We start from the raw sequence: 16,189 nt of genomic DNA, 5'->3' as shown, positions 1-16,189 counted from the left end.
TCTGTGTTGAATCCCGGAGGGGGTTTCAACACATTCTTGTTGTTGGCATAAGAAAAGTTTTCATGGTTACGTAAACCAGGATGATAAGTATTAGAAGGAGGGTTACCTCGATAATTTCCATAGCCTCTGGGATTGATATATTGAGCTTCCTCAGGTGGATGAGATTCTTCTATGGCAACCGATACACCTGCAGGTTCTGCGATATTTACTTTGTTCAGAGAAGAAACTTGTGTACTCAACGCAGATAACTGTGCAGTAATGGATGTAAGAGGATCCACACTGTACACTCCCCTCTTGAATCCCGTACGTTCAGATGGCCATTGATAACTATTGATAGTCATCTGTTCCAGCATATCATAAGCTTGAACGGGGTCCTTGGCAAATATAGTACCTCCAGCAGCAGAATCCACCGACATTCTTGTATGCGTATTTAATCCATTGTAGAAAAACTCTATTTCTTCCCAATCTGCAATATTATGATTAGGACAACGCCTTAACAAATCTTTGTACCTTTCCCATGCCTCATATAGCTGTTCAGAATCATGCTGTTGGAAGGTACTGATCTCAATCTTTAGCTGGGTTTCCTTGGATGGTGGAAAGAATTTCTCTAAGAATTTCACAGCCATGCCCTCCCAAGTTGTTATGCGTCCTAGTGGCAATGCCTGTAGCCAACTCCGTGCTTTGTCCCTAAGAGAAAAAGGAAACAAACGTAAGCGTATTGTATCCTCAGAAACACCATTTATTTTAACAGTATCAGTAATCTCTAGAAAAGTGCGCAAGTGTAAATGAGGATCAGCTGTGGCAGTTCCATTGAATTGGTTCTGCTGAACCATGTTGATTAATGCCGGCTTCAACTCAAAGTTGTTGGCATTTATTGTCCCTCGAGCGATTCCAGAATAGTGAGCCTGGATCGTCGGCCTGAAATGATCTCTAATTGGCACCAAGGGCAATTCATTAACATTTTCTTCAGCCATGTTAAATTGTTCTTCTCTCCTAGCTCTTCTCAAAGCTCGTGCAGTTCGTTCAATCTCTGGATCAAAGAGCAGAGAATTCGCACTTTGAGATCTTCGCATAGACTGAAATTAAGAACAATAACAAATTATTAGTAATTAGATTAAAATAAAGAAAAACTCTAAATTAAAACTTCGACTAATTGGTAACAAGATTAAAAAAAATAATCAAAATTATTCCCCGGCAACGGCGCCAAAAACTTGTCGTGAAAAATTACTCGCAAGCGTACGAGTGTCAAGTTTTAGTAAAGTGAAAAATAGAGTGTCGATCCCACAGGGAATAATTTGAAAATATTCAATACTTGCAATTATAATAGTCTTAATTTTATTTAGAAAATTACACTTTAAAGAGTTAATGACAAAGTAAATAAATATAGAAAATTGAAAAACGCACACAAACACTATCCTGTAAAGATTATCAATCAAAGGAGAATAGTCTAGAGGTTTGATTTCACCTGGTCTCAACTATATTTAATCTCAATCAATCTATTTTCATGAATTCATGTAAATTATAACCAAGAACACATAGATTATACTATTTCCCTCTCCCGAGTATCAAATAGAATGTATCAATTACAGATCGATTTCAATATCCCTATACAAAATCTACTTGTAATGATATGTGTGAAACAATGTTCTTTTTAAGCTCTATTAAAGTTATAAGCTCTCCCGAGTCAAATAAACAATTAACAATGTGAATTCTATTGATCCTATTCTAAATCCCCTCTCCCGAGTGCCGGATTCTGAATAAATATGACAAATCAATTTATAGCCAGTAAATTGAAAAGACTATCAAACCTAAAATTACAATTAATTTAGAAGAATTCATTCATAAAAATCAACCATTCATAAATATGTCTTGACCAGGCTACATCTACCTCTAGACTTAAAAAGTTTAGTTCATAATACAATTCATAAAAATATAAATCATATTCAAAACTTCAAACATAATTCAATCTCAAAAGAAAAAAAATAAAGTAAAGATAACAAATCCGAAGTCTTTCTTCCGTGTCCGGTCGAAAAGTCTTCGTCTTCGTTCCCAGCAACTCCAAATCTCGATCGAAAACCTTTTCAACTTTTCTCTCAAGATACTTTTTTGTGTAGTAGCCGCCTCCCCTTCATTAGGTCTGAAAAAATCCTTAAATATACCCTTAAGATTCGTCCAAACACCTTCCAAAAGTATCCAAAATTTCCCAAAATTAAACACAACAATTCGTAATACAGACTCCGACGCGCGGGCGCTCCACAACAGACGCGGGCGCGCATAGCCTCCTGTGGATAAATTGTTGAGTCACTTCTGTTGACGCGCGGGCGCTCCACTACAGGCGCGGGCGCGCATAGTCGTCTGTCCAAATTTCTTCAAACTACGAACCATCTTCGCTTACTTCGCTCTTTACTTGACTTCTATGAATTCTTTTATCATACTTTCATTATTTCCTGTAATTCCTGACATCCACAAAAACAACAACATCTTCCACATAATACAGCTCGAAACCAAGCAATTATCCAATAATATCAACACAAATTACGTGCACAAAATGCACTTATCACATGTCATCATCTCTTTGACAGTGGCATACCGCTCAGATCTCGACTGAGCTTCAAAAAATTCCTTGAGGGTCTTGTGAATGTCAGCAGCATTCACTGCATCCTCAAATCGCCTATGAAGTTCATCAGACATCGAAGCCTGCACGTAGAATTGGCCGATCATGGTCCCACCATTTATCAAGTTTGGCCAACTCTTCCGAACTCACATCAGCCGGGGCTTCCTTCGGAGGAGACTTTTCTAACACGTAGAAAATCTTTTCCGAGCATAAACCAATCTTCAACTTACGGAATAATTCCGTATAGTTTACGCCAGTCAGTTTGTTTTGTTCGAGAATGGAAAAGATCGGATTATGCGAATTCATTGTAACGATATACTGAAAAGATAACAGACAATAATTAGTGATTGTTTAATTAATTTACTAAGACATAAAATAAGGCGAGTTTAATATTATGAATTACTCTCCCACTATTTTAACGATTTCACCACCCTCTAGTGAAAACGAGAAAACTATTTTCTTTAGTAGGAACATGGAGCCCAATTTACAAATTATAGTTCCGAATAAAATCAGCCAATTATAATTTTAAAAAGGTAGAGTTCAATTGCTGCTAGAGCAACCTCTATGTTTTTACCTCATATCCAATAAAGGGTCCAATAATATGACGCCGTTTAAAGTGATATGTCAAGTTGACCCATCAATATTAAGTTGTGATGGACGATCGCCATGTGGACCCTCAATAAAATGGGGTGATTCAATGGGAGTTCCACCCAACTTACAACAATTGTCTACTCAATGCACAGCTTTCCGGCGAACGGGCCTTCCCAATACTATGAGATGGACCACGGTCGCGGATAGCATCTATCATGCATTGATAGTTGATGGAAGGTAGGAAAATATAAACTATATTTAATTTCCCTTTTATTAAACTTGATATTAATTTTAAATTATATTTAAAATGATGGATTTTAATTTTGAAATTTTGTCTCATCATTTAACTAAGTTTGTATGCTTGCGGGATTCATGCAATATAGTCTAAATATGCATACAACAATAATATCAAATATTAAATAAAGGATGATCGATGCCTAGATCTAATCGACCGTGGTTGCCAATCATGAGTCTAAGTCCAATCCTAGGTGATATGCAAGTATGCAATGCAATCCTATTACATTGAGCTTCTAATTTACATTTCTTTGGTCTTTATGTCTGCTGGGCCCACCATTGTCTTGAAATCTTTATCTCCCACTAAGTCTAATAAATTTACAATAAATTTCGATGACAAGTAGGGGATACATATTTAAGGGTGGGAACGGGCCATAAACCAGGCCCATTTTTATTACAAATGACAATTCAAATTGTGCCGTAATACAAGCCCATTAATAAAATCCAACAACAATAATAAAAACCAAATGTAAACAATCTAACATACACCTAAAAATTTGGTCATGACAATCGATCATCCTTTTATCCAATTATTTAATTCAATTAAATGATTGGATACCATGCAATTCAAAATGACAATAATTGCAAATAGATAAAATCATATTTTATACATAAAATCTAATTTTATATATAAAATCATATTTTATATATAAAATCATATTTTATCTAGTTTATCCATAAAATCATATTTTATACATAAAATCTAATTTTATATATAAATCATATTTTATTATTAATTGTACCAAAATATTAATTTTCATGAAATTTAATTTATTGGACTAAATATATAAATTTTCAAAAAAATCAAATTTATCCAAAAATTAATTTTCTTAAAAATCCGGGTTCAAATTTGACCCATTGCCTCGTGAACCAACCGAAACAATTTTCAATCGGTCCAAAATTTATAATTTCTAAAATTATATATATATATATATAATAATTTAATTCTCGTCCCGGGCAGCCCACCCTGCCCTGCTAGGCTGGGCCATCGCCCAGGCTAGCTCTCGGCCCAGCCGAGCGCTGGGCTAGGGCAACATTTGCCCCGGCCCAGTCGTTGGGTTGTTGGGCCGCAGCCTGCGGCCCAGCAGCGCGCTGGGCTAGGGAAACATTTGCTCAAGCCCAGCTGCTGGGCTACTGGGCCGCCGCCTGTGGCCCAGTTGCGTGCTAGGCTAGGGCAACATTTGCCCTAGCCCAGCCGCCAGGCTGCTGGGCCGCCTCGCGCGGCCCAGATGTGTGATGGGTTAGGGCAAATTTTACCCTAGCCCATCACGCTGGGCTGCCGAGCGCAGCCCTTGCTGCGCGCCGGGCGGCGGCTGCATGCTGTCCTTTCAGGCAGCGGGTAGTCCCAAATTTTTTTTTTTTCATTTTTTCTTAAAATCGAGGCATGGTACAATTTTTGATAAAATTTTAATCGTAAGATCCGAGAGCAACCTGGCTCTAACGCCACTGTTGGAACACGTATTCGGATCTATCAGATCAGATACCCGTAGCAGCGGAAGTTTAAAATTTTTTTCTTTTTTGATCTGGAACGATTCTAGATCGTGGGTATCAAATCCTTACGATTAATTAAATAAGTAAAATTAAAACAATAGTAAATTTTACCTCTCAAGTCTCAACTTGAGGTTATGGACTTCAACAGATAAATCTGCTCTTCTTGTATATCACAGGAACTGATGACTCGATCAACTTTTGAATAAGGTCCACGAACAGAGTTCTAATCCCTCTGACAGACTGCACTAGAAAGTCTATCAGTTGTTTCTACGAAGAGAATAACAGATTTGATCTGTTAAACCAGACTGCAAAAATCGAGAATTGCAGTCCGGAATTTTCGAAAATAGGGAGACAGAATTTCGGCCAACCCTAGGGAGAGAGCTCTCTATGTTTTTGAAATTATGAGCTATTTTTTTTATGTACTACAATAACTTATTTATAACATGGGATGCTAACAGCTTAGGGCCCATTAGTCATAAGTTCAAGTCTGACAAGCAAAGCCCGCATGTTTAGAAATTAATATAAAATTCATCGTGACTCAAATTGATAAACCAATTTTACCAATGTGTACAGAAACCTTTTCTGCATATTTTAAAGTCAAGATAAATTTTCTGAATCCGAATTCAGTGGTTTTCAAAAATGGCATCCCTATGTCATTTTAGAAAATCTCACTCCCTCTACTCATCAATAAGAAGTCATACTTCTCATTCGCTAAATTTAACTCATTAAATTTAATTATCTCAACGGGGATTAGAAATCTATTACTTGTGTAACCCTCAATGGTTCAGGGATACAGCTAGCCGTGGGCCCACAACTCCTTGTGACTTGAAACAGAAATTTCCGACTTGCCCATCGAATCATGGTAAGAGCGCCTAGCAACATCGCCCCATGATTTCCTAGGTATCACTGATAGTGCCTGCAAGAACCAGTGGATTTTGGTTAGCGTACAGTACGGTCCCTTCATCCATATATCCCGATCGAATCAACAACCATTGGTATACTGAGAGTCGTTCAAGATTCGATAACTATGCAATGCATCTTGGAGATCAAATAGTGACATCGCATATGCAACTAGGAAGCCAAGTAACCTAAAGCACATCATGTACTCTGGCCAGAGATTTGTCACACTAATATCTCCTCAGATCGCATAGGATATCCACACTCGCAAGCGTGTGGTGAATCCTTGACAACAAATCATTGACTTCTATATGTGTCGTAACTGTACACAATCTCGACACCTGATGACCCTCATGGAGTCGGTAAACGAGTCAAAGTACAGTACTAGCATATATAGTCTCCATGATGTTTCAAGTAGTAAGGACTAATGGTGTACAACCAAAACCACGGGCTTATCCACTCAATTAGTGAAAACCACTTGGAAATTCCGAGTAGAGTAGTTCGATCATCCATCCAATGAATATCCATTTGCATGCTTCGAACATCTCTATGTTCCTTACCAATGAAACGTGGTACTCAGCATCGCAAATGATAGTCTCAATCTCGAGCAATCCTTATCCTTATTGCGGACGGCTCAATTGACTAGGAACTGGTTTAGAATATGCAGTGCTTATAAGATGTGTTTCATGATAGTCATCCATATTCACTATCACATCTTACGTGCACTCTAGTATATTCAAGGTCTTTATCTAAACATCGTATAGTACGTCACAACATAATAATATGATAAAAGATAAAGTAAATGCCAATAAAAAGTGTAAATTATATTAAACAAAGATTGTTTACAAATAGAGTCATAAAGGCCCTTAGCCACAAGTTGGCTAGCAGGTCACCCACTCTTTCAATATGCATTCGTAACCCATAGTCCTCAACCACGTGATCCTTGGCTGTTCCAGTCACACCATCATGATGCTGAAACAGAGCTAGGTTCCGTCTAGCAGCTATCAACTTGTGTGAAAACCCAGTGGAAAACTTCTCACATTGAACTCTCTGGCAGTATCCGAAGAGAAATGACAACATAATTTCAGAACCTCGAAGTGTTTGCTCCGAAACACTGTCAACAGCCTTGAAAAAGGGCCGGGAGACGTAATAGCCACTCCTGTAATCTTGATTTCTATCAGCATAAGTAAAGAAATCACCGGATAGAGAAGGAAAGCCCCGAATTTCACCAGAGCCAATTTCATTGTTACGTGAATAATCTATTCTGGCATCTTCGTCTCCCAGGGTTTGGAAATATTCATCCAGAGTGCTGAATTTAGCTTCAGCATTCAAGCTTGGATCAGAATTGATATAGTCGATCGCAACAATTGATAATTCCTGAATTGGGCTTCTGCTTCATTGATGCTTATGTAGCGAAAATCGTCACCAAGAGGAACGAGAAGGATATTAGTTCGGTAAAGTGTCGATTTTTTTCGATACTAAACCAATAATTTAACTGCCCTCTCCTTCATATTAATTTTCATGATTTTTCTCAACAGGATTTTCTTCCCAAGGACAAGGCTCATAAACGAAACCAGGCATTCAAGCAAAGTCGAACTGGAAACAAATAGCGGGCTCAGGTCCACAAGTATGTGGGATCGATGTCGTAAGAATAGAAAGGCATCATGTGAACAAAAATATCAGTAGTCTCCTCCGAATCCCAGCTCTGACGCCACACATACTCCAAATTCTTATGCCACGCCAACTCCTTCAGCTCATAATGTGTTCTCTGTATCAGCATGTTCTCAAACCCCATGCGGCGGAGTAGATATGCCATGGTGGATGAATAGCCGAATGGGTCGATTGACCAAGAATTTCTAGGAATAACTAGAGCTGTCAAACGGGCCAACCCATGGCGGGACAGGTCGGCCCACCAAAAACCCACCTTTTGGCGGGTCGATGGCGGGCCGACCCAAGATCTCGGCGGGCTGGAAATCCTCAACCCAACCCAACCCAACCCAACCCAAGGTAGGTTGCGGGTTAGGCGGGCCGGCCCGCGGGTTGGATCACGACAAATAAAAATAAATAAAAAATATTATAATTAAATATAAATATAATTTCATAAATAAATATTAATAGAAATATATTAATAAAAATTTTAATTATTGATTTCATGTGTGTAAATTTTATATAAATTAATTAATACAAAAAAAATCACAACTTTTATTAAAAAATACATATATAACAATAAAAATAAAAATAAATTATTTCCAGACCCGCGGGCCAACCAAGGCCCGCGACGGGCAAACCCGCGCGGGTCACGGGCCTAGGCTGGTTGGCCCGTCTAGGCCCACCTTTTGTTGGGTTGAAAAAATTTTAACCCAACCCACTTAAATTGTGCGGCGGGCCTAACCCAAATTGACGGCACTAGGAATAACCCCAACAGTTTCATTCCACCACATATTTCCCTCTGTTATCTGTCGCATTCAATTTAAATTTAAATTAAATTATAGATTATTAAATGAGCGGATAACCAAATAAACTAGACTTCCATAAAATGATAAGTTTATTCTCAACATAAACCCAAAATGAACAGTACCTGTTCAATGATAGCAAAATAATGAGAGTTAGCCTGCAGAAAGAGAACGAAGAAGGAATCAGTAAGATTAGGCTCATTGTTACATGTAAATGTTTAAAATCATAACCATTTCAATGATTCTGAAGTTACAAATGATTATGTATGTGACAGAAGCCTGCAGTTTAAACTATATCGAGGTTATAAAAAAGGAGAACTGACCTCGTCATTCATCACCCATCCACCACCAACAATTTCCAGCTGCCTGTTCGTTACTAAATTGACAAAGGATTCTCGTTTGATCTCTGAAGCATCCCTCCACCATCTCTCCAAGTACGACATCTATTCCCATATAAACTTCCATCGACTCTCCTGTTGGATTGGTTATCTTGTGCCCGAAAACGCAGTGGAAGTTTAAAATTTTTATGAAAAACCGAACACATATGTAGCATTCAAAAACATTAAACATCCATAGGGTGTTCAAGAAACTTTTACCTATCAATCTCAAAAGATTGATTTATGGCTCCAACCAAGTTGTGAACAACTTAGTTCTTGAAAAAGTATGCACTATCTAAAAGCTTCCAAGAGCACACCTTGCTCGAAAATGGAACAAGCTTCCAAGAGCACACTTTGCTTGAAAATCGACTCCTTTATTCAAATTAGGACCACGACTAATCAAACTAGATCCACTCTAAATATGCACTAGAATATTTAAAGCATTTTTCATTGAGAATTTCTTTGCCTTTTCTCCCAAGTTGAAATACAAAAATTAGAGAATTTTTTGGAGTAGTGTTCGGCCATATTGAGTTGGTGAGAAGGAATATTGCTTGTCTTTGTACTTAAAAAGTGTGTTATGCCAAAAGACAAAACATGCATGGAAAAAGTTAAAACATGCATAGAAAAGTGTGCATATTGTCCTTTAACTCTTCATATTCATTCTCTCTCATGTATTGTATGTATTATATGTCAAACATATACATACATGGCTCATGAACTTAATATTTAATTAATTATCAAACTTAAACTTATTTAAGTTTAATCAATTAATTAAATCCAACTTGAACTCATTCAAGCCCACTAGTATAATAATTATTTAACACTATTTCTATTTGTGCTCTACAAGACCCAATAGTGTTTAATTAATTTAACACTTGAATTAATTTAATTATTTGGACTCTACAAGGCCCATTAGTGTTTAATTAATTCAACACTTAAATTAACTTAATTCATTTCATATTAATAATAATAGTTTTGTAAATCACATTTACAAAAACTAATTATTTATTCAAGTCAACTTTTAATCTTGTAACACATTCACAAATCAAAAAATTACTTTCCCATTTATTCTCCTTTAGAAGTCATACTTCTAATTTATTTCACTTATAAACTCTTTTATATGCCGTTCAACACATTGAACTAATTTTATTCTCAACGAGTTTTAGAAAGTTAGTACTTGTGTGACCTTCTATGGTTCAATGATACAACTAGCAGTGGGTTCACATATCCATGTGATTCGGGATCAACAAGTTCCTTATATGAGCATATTCCATATAGCTCCATTCTTATTTATCAACTCCTTGATAATAAGAACGCCAGAAAACTCAAGTCTGATAGTACCCAACCAGTCATGTTAAACGTCTAACAACATCGCTTACATGACTCCCTAGATATAAAATGATAGCGCCTGCAGGAACCATTCAATTATGGTTAGCGTACAGTACGGTCCCTTCAACTCATATATCCCGACCGATTCGACAACCATTGGTTTATCGAGAGTTGTCATTGAATCAATAACTATGTGTCATGCCGTAGTTGCATCGAAGGTGTAATTCAAGAAACCCTTTCTTAATTACCACATACTCTGATCAGAGATTTCAAGCTACATATGCATGAGATCACATAGGATATCCATACCCGAAGGTAAGCGGTGAATCCCTGACTACAATGCATCAAATCCTATATGTTTCAACACAACACCCAACATTGCCACCTGATGACCCCAGTTGAGTCAGTAAACAATTCAAAGTGAAGCACTAGCATATAGAGTCTCCATGTTGTCCCGGACCATAAGGACTAATGGTGTACAACCATAAACTATGAAATTTCCACTCGATAAGTGAGAACCACTTGAAAAGTCCTTCACTGAGTGTTGTTCAGTGCACTCTACAAGGAGCACCAATTTTCATGCTTGGACATCACCATGTCCCCAACCAATGAAACGTGGTACTCACATCGTAAATACTAGTCTCAAGCTCGAGCGACCTTTATCCTTCTTTGTGGCGGCTGAATCGACTAGGAACACTTTAGAATATACAGTATTCTAAATATGAGTTTCATGATAGTAATCACATGACCATCTCATATTCTTTCTACTATTTGAATATTCAAGGGCTTTTTTTATGCAACTGGCATGGGTATACAGATAAAGTTGTGCCAAATAAATAATGTCAAATATTATTAAAATAAAAATTATCATACAAGAGTTCTTTCAAGCACCATCGGCCAACACTTGGCTCGACGGGCACCTACTCTAACATATCCTACAAATTCAAAAATCGGACCATTTGAATTCAAACATTCCAAACTCATTTTAGCCAAAAGCCCACCAAATCGTTCTTAAAAACCTAAGTTAACTATTATCTCAAACCATGTGGTATCATGTTACAGATCTTCAAAATATGAGAAGTAAAAACCTAAGACATGAACAATGACAAAAATACAAGATGTGTAAATAAAATCAATCGCAGGTCCATTATTATTTTGAACCTTAGAAAGCGTTTCCACAATGGTATCAAGGATATGCCTCGACTGCCGATCATAATACTCCTCAACAGTAAGCTTCCATCCTGGATCATTATGCGAGTGAGGAAATATGAACACCTTCAGTTTCTCCTCATCCCACTCGTTCCCCTTGTATCCCATGCACCACCCTTGTTTCCACGGGCCGCCATCCTTATCTGAGAATCGGATCTTATCGTAAAGCCCTTTGGTAGTAATGTCTACAGCAGCAGGGAGAAGGGTGTCGTTTGAAAAATTATTGATAACGGGCCAGAGGGGATGGGAAGGTCGGCTCAGGGGAGGGGCGGGGGGAAGGAGGAGAGGTCTGGGGGCAGAGGTGAAGCGGAAAATAATTAAGATGAAGAAGAGGAATGGGAAACATAGGCTGATCGTGAAGAAATTGGAGAGAATGAAGTCGCCAAAGGCGGCGGCCGTGAGCTTTCGCAGTTTGCGAGGTTGCTTGCTGTCGGATTTGGTGGTCGGGAGATAGGATTTTGGCCAAACGCCGGTTCCGCGGTTGGAGGAAAATGGCATGCTGGTGGAGATAAGTCTCAACGTGGACGTTATTAAGCTTAGGTAATTATATTCTACAAACAATTTTAACTGCTACGATTTCATGCTCATGTACCCAAAATAAAAAAAATAAAATCTTATAACAACATAAATAAATAAATAAAAAAAATCCCAAAGAATACATACATACACACACACCTTCGATGGTGGTGGATCATATTTGTGTAACTCGGCCAACAATGTCTTAAAACAACTTCCAATCCATGACAACGGGAATCGGCATAGCAAGAGTAGGTTTCATAGTTACCACTAATATTTAAGTTTCTTCCGAATTACTTACAATTCATTTGGAATCACGGATTTACATGGGATTTGGTAGGATTTGGAATTGAAAATACCATTTTACTGTTCTTAGAAAACTTCATTACACTCCTCAAGATATACATGATGTAAATGGTTCCTTCAGATGTAATGTTCCTTCTTTTTCTGTAGCTTGATTTCCTGCTGACTTTAGTGTGAACATTTTTGGCTTTAAGCTACTGGATCAACTCACAACTTGGTAATATCTTAGTTAAGCGAGTTGCAAATTCACCGTTATCTTAACACATTAAACCAAGGCTACCAATCCATTAGCCATCAACGTGTCTTCCTCCTTCTCCTTCGCTTTCTTCTCTCTCTCTCTCTCTCTCCCTCTCTCTCTTTTTTGTTTTCTCCTTGTTGTCACAATTTTGTCCAACTTCTCTTTTTTGTATACTTGTATGATTTTTGAAAAGAAACTAAAGTAATGTTTGCAAAAGATTATTCTAAGTTCTTTTAAACTTTTAGCCAATAATTCTATTGATGTGAATCTTGGATGCATGAAAATCAAACACGATTATAAACAAATCATACCCTCAATTCAATAAAAAAATATTCAATAATGTTGTCCCAATCTTTTAAACAAGTAAGTTTGGATATCCACTTCTAGTTTACAAAGAAACTAGCAACAAATAATCACGGTAATAAAACAATCAACAATTCAATTAGACCTTCAAAGGAACCTGTCTTTGACAACCCAAGTGAAAAATCAATTGACAAACACCACAAAGTTTATGAAACTTTGATAAGTTTGATTTGATAAAAACAAAGCAAAGCTTTGGCAAAATTCTAGAGAGAATTTTAAGAATTGATAAAAATCAATAAAATGTGTATGTGATGTTAGGATCGTGTCGGTGAAAATTGGGCCTATTTCAGATAAGAATCGATTAAGTTATGTGTGTTTTAAGTTGGAGTGTTGTGAACAGATTTTTCTATTGTCTATGGGCTGTCTGGAAGTCTAAATTGTTGGGGTTGTTCGGGCCATTATAAAAATGTAAATACTGGTCATAGGAGTATTTTAAGGTGTGTTTGAGGTGCCGGTTCAAACGGGAAGCCTTTTGAATTTTAATAGGATGAGTTATGGGTCTTATGGGTTAACCGCTCGTGTTAGGCCTTTGTGAGCGTAAACTTAAGTGTAAGGAGAAAAACCTTTAAGCTGAGAGTGCTCCCCTACACTCCAATCATCCATAAAATTCTTGTTATGCTATCTTTTGAGTTTATCTCATTTAAATTATTCAACGCCTATTTATTAACGTGTGTGACTTCAAATTCATGCTAGTCCCGAAGTCTTATTTAAAGAATGCTTGTAAATATAAATGTTGAAATGAGAAAATGATGAATGAAAGGAAAAGTTAAATAATGAAGTGAGTTGGTTGTGACTTAGACGTGCAATGATGGGTCAGGGGATGCCCTGGTTTACTTGCCAAAATGAGACGTGTAGATCGGGGTCGGGAGACATCTCGGCTTCCCTACCAAATTAGACGTGTAGACCGTGGTTGGGAGAAATCTCGACTTCCCTACCAAATCAGAGGGGCAATGTGGGGCCGAGAAGAACTCGGTTTCCTTGCCGGCATAGTACTGTAGCATTGATCGATCAAAACCATAGTCACAATCGAGTATCTAATTTCAAAAGTAAATGTAAAGGATAACTGACTCATGAATGTTGTTTTTCATCGCATATTGCTTTTGTTCCTACTTCGGGCATGTTATGACATTTTTCTTTATTGTGAATTTCATGGTATACTTAGTACTACTTTTAGTATAATGCATTATTTTGAACTCTTGCTGTATTATATAAATCTTGTTGGGCTTTTAGGCTCACTACTATGCTTGGTGCAGGTGAGATTGCAGGCGAGGCTGCGGGGCAGGATCTTCAGGGTTTGTAGTGTTCGGTGGAACGCCCTCGACCGTTGCCGGTCTTTACTTTTCCGCACTATGTCATTGTATTAAGTAACTAATGTCGTCTTTCTTTTTCCGTTAGTAGCAGGATGTTTTTTTCTCTGCAATTATGTTGTCATGTAAACACTTATATTTACTTTCGTTTGGAGTCGGATGAATTACTGAACATGTATTACTTTTGCGTCGTGGTTGCCCTCGGTTTGAGATTTATTTAAACTGATTGTTTGAGACAGGTGATTTGTTAATCAAACAGATAGGTCATGTCGAAAAATTTGAAAAATCCGTATTTTATTTATTTATTATTTAAAGTAGAGTTAGTGGTCATTTCAATTAAACACTGAAAAATTTGAATCTCATGAATAAACTAAATCAAGGGCTTATCTTCCTCAACCAAGTTCTTAGGTTTAGCCACAACGATTCATGAAAAACCAAAGAAAAATTAAAAAGAAAGGAAGAAATCTTCAGAAAAGATAGAACACTAAACCTAGCCGCCAAAGAGAGATTCAAAGTCTGATAATTGATCTCTGAAAAATGGAATAAAATACTTAATAAAAGTCTAGAGTCAAAAATAAGAGTTTCCAAATTTAAAAATTCCTTCTCGAACAGCGACGCTCGCTCGATCGGTAAACATTGGCCGATTGAGCGAGCGAAAAAATGTGATCCTACTGTCCTTCAAACTTCATGATGCCGCTCGATCGGTAAGATGTTGAGGATCGAGCGGTCAAAAATTCCATCGCCTACTGCTTTGCTTCTTCACATGACCCGCTCGATCGGTTGAAGTTGGCAGATCGAGCGGTCCTCTTTTCTTCAAAATATCTTCAGCATTTCTCTTGCTCCATAATTCCGTCCATGCATCCGCCAAAACGCACGACCTACACAACAAACCGGGAAATAGATTATGCAGACACAAAATATGAAATATGAACAAAACACATAATTAAAATACATAAACGAATGTAAAACAACAACTAAATAACATTAAAAAAATGCAACACAAACATAACTATCAAATTCCCCCACATTTACTCCTTGCTCGCCCTCGAGCAAGTCATGTAAAAACAGAATAAAACAGAACAAACACATAAGCAAGGACGAATCAAGCATAACATAGCCTCAGAAAAGTTTTCTCACAAAAACAAATTCACAACTACTCTCGATTATCAACGATACACCTTCAGTCGAATGCGAACGCGCGTGTGTGACATATTACCCCAGTTACATGCAACTTCAAAAGACAAGTTTCAAGTTCGCCAACCTAAAACAATTCAGTGCAAGTCTCACAATCAAGAACTCTCCTCTCAACAATCTATCAACACAACACAACTCTCTTGAGATAATTACGCACCAACGATTTTTAAAGTCCCAATAATTATCAGCATAACTACATAGGATTTGAATTTCAATCCCCTCGTCTATAGCCCGGATGGAACTACAGTCCCATGGAATCCGCAAACTTAGCTACGAAATAGTGAATAGAATTTCATTCACATTCCAAGCCCGGATGGAATTGTTATTTTAAAATTATTTCAAGACTTAACCCCATTTTATTCGCATACTTAGCCATAAACAAGACGAATAGGATTTCAAACATCTTGCTCGCAACCCGGATGGAGTCAATATGTCAACAATGCATAAAAGAAAATTAAAAAAGATGCGCCCAAGAGTGTATATGTTATATCAAAGAAATCATCGAGATTCAAGAACTAGTAAGTTCCACAAACACCTATTGTCGTGCAATGGTCCAACATACATCCACAATATCTAATACATCACTACACTTCACTGGTTAAACAAGCGTGCTTGGGATATTCAACAATCAACCTAAGGTTTCTCAAATCTAACCAAGAGTAAAAAATTTCACCAAAAACAATTTTTTTTAACTAAACTTCATCATCAGAGGCTAAAAAATTCATCCTTAACTCATGCATTTGAACAAACATGAACAGAAACAACAACACAAATCACAAACTAAATGCAACAAAAAACAAAAAACAAAAAACAAATGCGATGTTATGAATGCAACCCCCCCCCCCCCCAAATTAAATGAAGCATTGCCCTCAATGCATCAAAACACAAAAACAAACAACAAACTAAACACAATGCAATGAAAAAATGTAAAACAAAAATCTCCTGGTTTAATGATCGGCGGCGTCCTCCTCTTCAACCTTAGGAGGGGGAGCAGGAGCGGCGTACTGGAATGG

The 16,189-nt window shown here is 37.4% G+C and overlaps 1 non-coding gene across 1 annotated transcript; it reads left to right on the top strand.

The window, feature by feature from the left end:
• The first annotated feature begins 471 nt into the window (after positions 1 to 471).
• Positions 472 to 577, top strand: LOC140894170 (small nucleolar RNA R71). The gene has a single exon (XR_012153716.1). It is a non-coding gene; the product is annotated as a small nucleolar RNA R71 (small nucleolar RNA).
• The last annotated feature ends 15,612 nt before the right edge of the window (positions 578 to 16,189 follow it).

This window comes from Henckelia pumila, chromosome 3, assembly GCF_033568475.1.
Source record: "Henckelia pumila isolate YLH828 chromosome 3, ASM3356847v2, whole genome shotgun sequence".
In the NCBI taxonomy this organism is placed as follows: domain Eukaryota; kingdom Viridiplantae; phylum Streptophyta; class Magnoliopsida; order Lamiales; family Gesneriaceae; genus Henckelia; species Henckelia pumila.
The sequence above is the reverse complement of the archived record's forward strand: the minus strand, read 5'-3'. Positions and strand labels throughout refer to the sequence as shown.